This window comes from Galeopterus variegatus, unplaced genomic scaffold (assembly GCF_000696425.1).
Source record: "Galeopterus variegatus unplaced genomic scaffold, G_variegatus-3.0.2 Scaffold2157, whole genome shotgun sequence".
Taxonomy (NCBI): domain Eukaryota; kingdom Metazoa; phylum Chordata; class Mammalia; order Dermoptera; family Cynocephalidae; genus Galeopterus; species Galeopterus variegatus.
The window spans coordinates 201,063-211,782 of NW_007728268.1; the positions used below are offsets into that span (position 1 = coordinate 201,063).

At 46.9% G+C, this 10,720-nt stretch overlaps 1 pseudogene; it reads right to left on the reverse strand.

Annotated features, from left to right (window-relative positions):
* Window positions 1–9,181: 9,181 nt before the first annotated feature.
* On the reverse strand, window positions 9,182–9,950 carry LOC103596982 (annotated as a pseudogene).
* Between the last annotated feature and the right edge of the window lie 770 nt (window positions 9,951–10,720).

Sequence of the window (10,720 nt, forward strand, 5' to 3'; positions counted from 1 at the left end):
AGGCTACACAACTAGTGAGTGATTCAGCCAGGTCTTGAGCCCATGCTTCTCCTACTAACCCATGTGGCCTATTTAAGAATCGGGACTTCTGAGAAGGTTCCTCCTTTTAGCCCCTCTACAAAGGTGGTTTCCCAAGCCACGCTACTAGAAGCTTCTTATCCCATCCTCCCAAATGGAGCCCCGTTTCTCAGAGTGGGGACCAGAGTAGAAAGGACCCTGAGTGATAGGCTATTTGACGATCCAAAGAAGTTCCATGCAGTATGAATGACTTGTCATCCCAAATGGGTGAGATTGCCCTACTTCCTCATTTGTAGAACCCAGATCACCTTTGATCTGCATTTCTCGAATCGGTGTGTCATATGCAAATTCCAAGACATGCGTGGTCTAAGAGACCTGGATCACAGGTCCCATGCAGCTGTTTGACAATGGCAGAGCTAAAAACCAAATGGTGATGCCAAGGACAACATTTACTGAGATCTTCCTTTTTGCCAAACATTGCTGGACATAACTTAATCCTCACAACAACCCTCCGAGGCAGTTATTGTTGTTGTTCTGTTTTACAAATGAGGAAACAGACCCAGAAGGAGGAAGGGACTTGTCCAAGGTCCATAGCTGGTGTGACAGCTGATCAAATACCCATTGTGTGATTCTGGAGGCAACCATGAGGGGCCTGAGGAGGACACTGAGGGCACAGAATGACCGTGTGGTGGGCACAGAAGTAGTGTGAACGGTGGAAAGTTCATCCTTTGACACATGTCAACAGGCAAAGCCCCATCCTGTGGCATCCTGGGATTGCAAAGAAGCAGTACGAGGTGCCTCCCTCCTGGAGCAACAGTTTTCACTTGTAGAGGGAGAAATAAAAAGCAGCTGAACAGTAAGAGCCAAAGGAGAGTGTGACAGCTGGTGAGGTGGTAGGGAGGGACAGACACTGCGGTCTGGGGACAGGAGTGGAGTGCACTTTGAAGGACAAGGATTCAGAGGCAATAAGGAGGCAGAGAAAGGACAGAAGCACATTCAAGTTAAGGGGAGAACCAGCAGTAGGTTAGAGGAGGCAGCAGGAACCCTATAGATGGAAGGGAGTTCAGAAGCCAGCACTTCCCAACCTCCAGTCATTGCCCATGACCTTGACCTTCCATGCCAAGGACTATGGTACCTTCTATTACTTAATATTTTTCTTTGAATCAATTAATAATCATTCTCTTTAAACTTTAGGTCACTGACATAAATGGGAAAACAGTATCATTTGCCGTAAATAGGAGGTGATTGCAAAATTAAAGGGAAAAGAAAACAATATTCTTAAACTGTTGCCAGATAGAATTGGCCCAGGGAAAGCTCTACTGTTTTTAAAAAATTATTATTTAAAAGGAAAATTAACAAGCATGACAGAGATGCTAAGGACATACACCTACCCAATGGAGATTTTCTCAAAGTTTTCAGAAGGAAGTAAGACCTGTAATGGGACAGACTCTGGGGACAATGCCACTGAATGCCATTCCTATGTATCCCTAAAATCTCCCTGTATTCCAGTGGAGGCCCTCAACCCACTCCTGGAATTACACTTGCAATGACAGCTAGTCTGTGCACAGGTCAGGGGTGGGCCTCAAAGTCTAGATAGAGGAAGCTGGAGTTTCTCCTGGGAAATAGGAAACCACTGGAGGTTTGAGAGCAGGGAAGGTTGTGGCCAGATCTGTATCTTTAAAAGATTACTTTGGCTGCTTTGTGGAGGACAGAATGGAGGGGGTGCGACTGTAAACAGGGAAACAAGTGATGACACCCCTGTACTGAATCAGGTCAGAGAGAGTAACGTCTGCACCAAGATGGCGGCAGTAGAGGAGGGAACGAATCCAAAAGACATTCATTCATTCAACAAAATATTTAGTGAGTTCCTATGATGTATTGAGCACTTTTCTAAGTCTGAGAGGTGAGCAGGAACAAGACCAGGTGGGGCCTTCTAGGTCACAAGAAAGATCTTGTATTTTATTTAAGGTGAAATGGGAAGCTTTTAGAGGTGTTTGAATAGGAAGGTGATACAATCTACTTCATGTTGTTAAAAGGACACTCTGCTGTGTAGAGCATGGACTACTGCAGAACAAGAGTGGGAGCAGAGAAGTCCAGAGGTAGTCTGTGCAGCAGTCCAGGTGAGAGAAAAGGGCAGGTTGAACTAAGGTTGTGTGGTAGGCAGAATCCTAAAGTTGCCCCCAGGATTTCTGCCCCTGGTGCATACATACCTTGTCTCAGTTATACAGACACTAATCTAGGTGCTGCTATGAACGGATCATGCAGATGTTCTTAAAACCAGCTGATTTTATGATAGGGAGATTATCCCTGGTGGGCCCGACCTAAATCAGGTGAACTCTTAAAGGGGACTGGGTTCTTTCTGGCAAATGAAATTAGAAGCATCAAAGAGATTCCACATGAGGAGGATTCTCTGTTGGTGGCTTTAAAGATGGAGGGAGCCACATGACAAGGAATGCAGATGCCCTTCAAAAGCTGAGAGTGACCCCCCAGACGACCACCACCAAGGAAATGGTGACCTCAATCCTGCAACCATAAGGAACTGAATTCAACAACATGAATGAGCTTGCATCCATCTCTAGAGCCTTCAGGTAGAACCACAGACCAGCTGACACCTTGATTTCAGCTGTGTAGGACCCTGGGCAGAAGACCCAATCATGCCACGTCTGGACTTTTGGCCTACAGAGCTATGAGGTCACAAGTGGGCGTTGTCTAAGCCACCATGTTTGTGGTCATTTGTTATGCAGCAACAGAAAACGGATACAGGTGGTGGTGGTGAGAGCTGGTTTTGAAAGTAGAACTGCCCAGAACTTGCTAATGTGTGTGAAGAAAAGAAAAGCAATAATCGTGGGGCAGGTGTTAGCGTTTGCGGTCACACGGAAGCCTGGGAAAGCTGCAGGTTTGGGTTAGAAAACAAAGAGTTCAGTTTAGAGTGTGTTGTTTGAGGTGCCAATTAAACATCCAAGGAAGCACTGGATATATGAGTCTAGAGCTCAGGGGAAAGCTGAGGCTGGAGATAAGAAATCCAAATCCTAAACATATACGGGAAGCTTAAAAGTCAAATGGGAATACCACTCAGCAGTAGAAAGGCAAACACTACTTATAGAAACAACATGTATCTCAAATGCATGATGCTCATTTTGTTAGTGTGGTGCTGACAACACATGGCCAAGGGTTTGGATCCCCATAGTGATCAGCCACAAAAAAAAAAAAAGTTTTAAAATTTAAAATGAGAAAAAACAAAAAATCAAATGCATGATTCTGAGAGAAGCCAGGCTCAGAAGACCATATGATCCCTTATATACAATATTCTGGAAAGGGCAAAACCATAGGAATAGATCTGTAGTTGCCCACGGCTAAGGCTGGGGGTTTGAATACAAAGGTGCATAGGACAGGGAGCATGGGATGATAGAAATGTTCTGTGAACTCTTGATTGTGACGTGGTTACATGACCATGCACATTTGCCAAAACTTGCAGAAGCACAAACTGAAAAGGGTGAGTTTTCATGTATGGAAATTATACCTTAAAAAAAAAATGAAAGAAAAAAAGCCAAGTAGTTGCTTAAGCTCATTGAAAGAGGGAGTGGAGTTAGCAAACAGATCATAGGGGAGGACTTCACTCTGGGTCACGCCAACATTGAGGTTGGACAGAGGAAGAGGAGATGGCAAAGACAAGGGAGACTTATTCACTATCATATAGATAGTGAATAAGAGGGATTCTGGCAGCTTTGTTGCGGGCCTACTATGTGCAAAGTGTGTTGGCATACTCCATGTCTTAGTAATCAATTTGGTGAGGTTGTAGGGTAGGTGAAATGGACTGTCCTTGTTTTACAAACGAGGGGAACAATACACATACAGCTTAATAGTGGCAAAGTAAGAAAATCCATGCTGGTGTATCCTGCACACTGTTCCCAGATTATCAAATGAATGAATGAACGAATATTACTATGCTCTGGGTGCTGAGGTCTCACCAGCAGATTGAAGCTGAGGATCTAAGAACGTGTTATTTTTAGAGAAGTTGGGGCCATAAAACTTGTTCCATTTCCCAACTTGTGCAACGCCCAGTCCCTCCCCCTGTGGCTCTGAGATTGCTCACCGGCCTTGGGAAGGGCTCCGCAGGCTTATCTCAGGGGGAGAGTGAAACTGTAAAAGCCTTTATGACTTTGAGATCATGTCTGGCAGGGGCAGTGATTGTTGCCATAAACTGAGACAACCCTGCAAGGGAGGGCAATGCCCTGGGCTGAGAAGAGTCAGGGGACAGTTGGGCAATGCCAAGGGAGTGGCCACTGCTGATCCGGACACTTTGGGGCCTGTGGTCAGGGCCCATCACAGACTTATCTCACTTCATCCTCATATAAACACTGAGAGGCCACAGTTACTGCAACATTTTAAAAAATTCTATGACATGCCCTTTTTCATATTATGACACCTCTGAAATTAAGATGTGTCTTTAAATCAATGACATCCCATGATCGCTGTTGGTTATATCAGGTAGCAGTAATAACCTAAATGGTTCTGATCATTATTTCTGGTGGCCTGGCTGGACCACTACACCTCCTTTGTATTTCATCACAAATGATTTAAGGACCATTTGGGAAAGGGACGTGAGTCCTGGCTGTTTCCTGAAACCTTCCATTGACACCTTCTGATAACAGCAAGAAAGTACCAGGGTCAAAAGCTGCAGAATAGGAGCAAGCAGCTTGGAAGAAAATCCCAGAGATGATAGTGGAGCATTCTTTTGAGAAATGCTGCATGACAAAAACATTTAGTGGCATGGAGGACAATATTGCATGAAAAAATACAAACAATGAAGATGCCGAGTAGAAAAGTGGCCTAGATGAGCTGGATGCTAAACTATGTCTAAGACTCAAAGAGATCTTTTAATAAATGTTAAATAAAAATTCTACATGATAAGAATGCATCATGTCATAATTTAATTGGCAGTGTGTTTTCATTCTATGTACCTCTTACAATTGAAGCATGTTAGGTCAGATTTCCCATTTCACAGATGAGAAAGCTGAGGATACAGAGGACACAGGGCAAATATGTGACCCCGACAGAGCCGGGACCCTCTCTGACAACAGATCCTGTGCTCTTTCTAATACCAAAGGTCAACATTGAAGTGAGTAAGCCCCCAGGCCCTTCCTCCCTCCAAGCTCTCATCCCCAGCCAAACAACTCCAACTCCGCTGTCCCAGTAGGCTCTGTGAGAAAATGAGCTGCCTTGTTGTTCAAACTTCAAGCAGGGAGGGGGGGCCCAGTCCTCAGCTCCATCCCTTGGGTCCCAGGGCAGGCCCGAGGCACTGGCTCAATGTGCCTGGCTGAGGGGAAGGGGGTCCATCCCCGGCTTCATGCCTCACATCCCCTGGCAGACCTGAGGCACTGGTGGTGTGGCTGAGCCGGAACTAATTTTTTGTCCTTTGCTTACTTCTAAAGTGGGGGAACTTACTGTTGAGACCAGTACTTGAGCTCTGTGGTTGAGCTAAATTGCTGCTTTGCTGCTGTTTCTCTGGGGAAGGCTTTTTGTGCAGCTCATGGTTTAATGATTGACCTTATAGGTACTTCCGGCTCTCCAGAGACTTAGTGCACCTGGGTTGTATAAAAACGCTGAGTCTTTTCATCAAACTGCACCCCATGCAATTCTATATTCCTGACCAGTCTCCTCTGAGTGGTTCTACACTGATTGGGGTGCAGATCAGCTGTCCTTGCTGTGCCCCAGTGTTCCCCTGGTGGGCCCATCTCTCCTCTGCCTGTGCTGCAAACACTTCTACAGGACAGGCTGTGCACCAGTCCCTTGTGATGACTCACCCACCTCTGAGTGGCTCCATTTTTTCAGTTGTTGTGGATCCTTGCTCCTATGTGGGCCCACGGGAACCCTATTAGTGGTCTTGCTGTCCTGGGGGCTACCAAGGCCCTCTTCTCCCCTGCTGCCTCCAAGCAACTCCATCAGAAGGGCACAGCTGCTGCTTTTGCTGGCTCCTGCTCCATGTGCTCAACAACTCCAGCCTTAAAGCAGCTATGGTATGAAATGGTCAGAGCAGTTTTTTCTTTCTCTCATTGTGGCTTCTGCCTTCATGCACTCCGTAGGTCTCTCCTCCCCTTCCCCTAAGCTGTAGTGGCCCCAGTTTGGCTGTCACCTCAGGGTCTGCCTGGGGACCCAAGGCATGGATCTGGGGATCAGACCCCCCCCTCCCACAACCAGGCACACCATGCCAGCGCTTCAGGGCCCACCCAGGGACGTGAGGAATAGAGCTGGGGACCAGACTCCCCCACAACCAGGCACACTGCCAGTGCCAAGGAGCGTGCCAAAAATATCACCTCTATGTGGGTGGCCTACCACAGCCACCACAAAAACAATGGCTGCCATGAAAGCAGCTAGACACCACAACCACCACGCAGATGGTTCACCAGCCACTGGAGTGCATTGACACAAGGAGAGTCACCAGCAGAGATAAAGAAAAGAAGAGGATGTCTCTCTCCACAAAGCCCATTCCAGAGTGACAGAAGCAGCATCTGCTCTACAGTAATATTGGGGGACCAGATCACACCTCTCAGCACTGGACAGATCATCTAGGCAACAAAGAAACAGAGCAACCATTATTCTTTCAGAAGGAGAGAAGAAATCTAGGATAATTAGGGGGGGGAGGAGGGGAGGGGGAGGGGGATGGAGTGAGATTGGACAAGGGGCATAAAGAATAACTATGATTTGTAACAATATATATGCTAGTAATATTGATTTGATCAACATATCTTAATGTTGAACCCCAAAAATATGTATAATCAATTTTGATTCAATAAAAGTTAAAAAAAAAAAAAAATTCAAGCCAGGGAGAGTTTGCAAGAAGGCTTTTTCCCAACAGACCAACCGCCCTGTTTCCCACTGACCACGCCACAACCCCAGCCTGGACAAGTTTATCCCACCCTGTGCTGTCATACGCCTGGCATGTTCTTCCTCGCACGGTGGTGTATGTGTCCAGTACATCCCCATTTGTCATCACCTCGTCTTGGACCAAGCATACTGGACTCTCACCTCATTTTACAGATGATGAAACTGAAGCCCAGAGAGGTTGCCTGTGTCTCTCAAGATCACAGGTGAGTCTGGAATCCAAGGCTCAAAATCTAGTGTGCTTTCCAACTTCACAGATTTCTTAAACCCAGAATAAGCAGGCTGGGAAGGGAGGGCAAGGGACTCAAGGTGGACCAAAAGAAAGGACTTCCTGGTCAGGGGGATTGCCAACTCCTGAACATGTAGTCAAGGGATAATGCCAAGGTCTTTACCTGGCTCTTGTCAAGACGGACACATTCTGGGATGGCTGCATTTAGTGGGTGGCAGAGGCACTGTCTTGCTCAGGGGATGGGGCCAAACTACACCAGGTATTTCTCCCATCCTCTTCAGATCCTACCTCTCCCTGCTTAAAACCATCCAGTTGCTTCCCATCGTTCTTGAAACAGAATTCAAACTCCTCTCCAGGGCCTCAAGGCCCTGCATAGCCCGGCTCCTGATCACTTCTCTGAGGTCATCTCCTACCACTTGGCCATCTTCCCATGGCCACGCCATTCCAGCCCTCTTGACCACCTCCCTGTTCCTCAACACACAAAAGCTGTTCACATTTCACAGCCTTTACTCTTTGTCTACAACATTCTTTCCTCAGCTCTTCTCACGGCCACTTGGCCATTCCTCCTAACCATTCAAGTCTCTGCTCAATGTTACCTCTTGGAGAGGCCTTCCCTGATCAACTTAGCTAAGTATATGAGACTTCGCAGGCTATATAGCCTCTGTTGCCACTACTCAAATCTGCTATGAAAGCGTGAAAGCAGCTATAAGTGATATGTAAATGAAGGGGCATGGCTGAGTTACAATAAAAGTTTATTTACAAAAGCAGTCAGCAGGCTGGATTTGGCCCATGAGCACAGTTTACCAACCCCTGCTCTAACTCACTGTCTTCTTTGATTTTCTTCATTACACTTACAAGTATTCAAAATCATCTATTTATTTGTTTATGGATTTATTGTCTTTCTCTAGCCTTCTTTCCCTAGACTGTTAACTCCATAAGAGCAGGGACTTCGTCAGTCTTGTTCAATGCTTCTGTGACAGTCAGCCTCCAGGATGGCCCCAATCTTCCCCATCTCCTGGTATTCACACCTCCCAAACTGAATAGGGCTGTCCTGTGCAATAACTAAGATATTTTGGAGATAGAGTGTGACTTTTTTTTCAAGGTGCAAACAGGGTTTATTTCATATTAATATATTAACTGGATTTTTTGTCTAATAAATAGGGAATTCTCTTTAAATAACCATCTCCTCACTTCGTGGTCAGTCCAGGAAAAACAAGAGCAGATTCTAGTGCATCCAGGGGGCCTGAAACTTAAAGGGAAGAGGGAGGCTGAGGCACTGGCATAGGTCACGGTTAGCACACCGGGGCAGCGGCCCCCAAGTGGGTGATGGGACAGACATGCATTCTCCAGTTCTAGTCGAGAAGCCCCTGCTAGAGGGAAATGAGAGGAAAAACAAATTCCAGAAATGTCAGCAGGGAAGCAGTGAGGGTTCCTCCTCAGCCACAGTGGCCTTGCCCCACCACACCCAACCCCTGGGAGCTCACATTGAAGCTCCTAAAGTCACACAGAGGTGGCAACAGAATGACCAAGGACAGGGAAGGAAGTGTGACTGGGGCTGGGGCCTGGCTGAAAGGAATGTGGGCTGATGGTCCACAGGATGGTGGCCTTCCACAGCTGACCACAGACCAATGGAGGAATGTGAGTGGGGTCTGGCAGGAGCCAGCAGGGAGGACATGTGACTAGTGTGATGGGGCTCATGAGATCGAGTGTGGAGTGACTATCGGACCGAGGGAGCTGGACTGCAGTGGAAGAGGTGGCCAGAGAGTCCCTTGTGGGGAGAAGCTACTAGAGTAAAACAAGAACAAAGGGGACACCCTGTGTCCCCACGGAGAACCAGCTGTGTGCTCCGAGCTAGCATGGGAAGCTGGAGGCACCTCTCCAGAGGCCGGGGTCCCCCTTCTTATGAGGCTAGTTCATGGTAACTATTTACAATCAGCCCTGGAAGAACAAGGCCCTCCCCGCCTCCCCCAACCCCAGGCACTGCTGCAAGGGGAGAGGTAGGGAAGAGCAATGAGGGTGGGAGGCAGCAGGGTGCAAGGGGTCTACTGGGTCTTATCTTCTGGGGGGGTAGTTGGGAGGTGGTGGAGGCTGATTCGTGGGCATGTAGAGGTTGTATGGGTTGCCTGGGTTGTAATAGGTACTGACAGCTGCTTCTATAGTCCTGGCTTCAGCTGCAGGAGTGGAAGGGACATCTGGCCTCTTACTGGAGGTTCCATGGACCCAGGATAGGGCAGTGGAGGGGGCTGCATGTACTCCATGGCCTAGTCCATCACGGTAGGTCCTGGATAGAACTTGGGTGAGGGCGGTGGATAGGGGTAGCCGAGAAGGCAGGGGTACATTCCATTGGCAACTGAGGGGGAAAGACATAGGCCCAGCTGTGCATGGAAAAGTAGCCATAGTCTCCATTGGGGGCTTCACTTCTGGAGGCTTGAGATGCCATCTGGAGCATCCATTGTCCACACTTAATGGCGCCCCCTGTTGTGAAAATCAACCTGTAAAAAGCAGAGCTTTCCCAGCCACCTCCTGCTTTGGCCTTCACTGTTCCCTTGATGAAGTTTTCACCAAACACAGGCTGTTTGACCTCAGTCCTTCATTAGGTACAATGGCATCATGAAGGACAGCATGGCATCCTTCCCCTTGGACAGAAAGATGACCCAATAAGGGGTAAGGTAGACAGTGCCTTTGTAGGCCTTGTCTTGGTCCCTTTGAAGGCCTCTGGCATATTCCTCATGTCATTGAACATACGTTCCACATGGGCACAGGACATTAGGATTCTCTCAGTGTTGTTGACGATCACTCTGCCACCCTCCAAGTGATTCTTGTTAATGCCATAGTTTCTTCAAAAGGGGTACCAAGACTTGCAACACAGCGCACTCAAGTGTGACTTTTGAGGCTAGATCATAAGAGGAATTATGGCTTCCAACTTGCTGTCTTGGATCAGCCACAGTGGGAAAACCAGCAGCCATACTATAAGGACATTCAAGCAATCCTCAAGTGACGGCCATAAGCAGAGGAGCTGTGGCCTCCTGCCAACTGCCAGCCATGTGAATGAGCCAAACTGGAAGTGGATTGTCCAGCTCCAGTCAAGCCTTCAGGTGACCACAGTCCCAGCTGACACTTTGACTGCCCTCATGAAAGATCCTAAGCCAGAACCATCCAGCTAAGCCATTCCTGAAGTCCTACCACACAAAAACTGTGAGATAATACATGTTTGCTATTTTAAATCAAGGTAATTAGTTATGCAGCCATAGATAATTAACACAGTTGCCTAGCACAGTGTCTGGTACCTAGTATGTGCTCAATAAATACTGATTAATAAATAAATTAGGTGCTGAATAAATATTATGGAAGGACACAAAAATGAAATATTTTAAAAACATCATCATAATTTAATATTTACATAATTACATGTAAAAATATAAGTTAAATAATATCGAAGGGCACACCTGAGAATTTCCTAATCCACTAACAGTCCTTGACAAGATGCCTGTACAAAAATTCTTCTAACCTTGAGATCCTATTTTTGGGATTCTCAGTTTCTGTGTTTCTAATACTCTCTAAGTCTGTAATCATATGATTATATTTTACCTT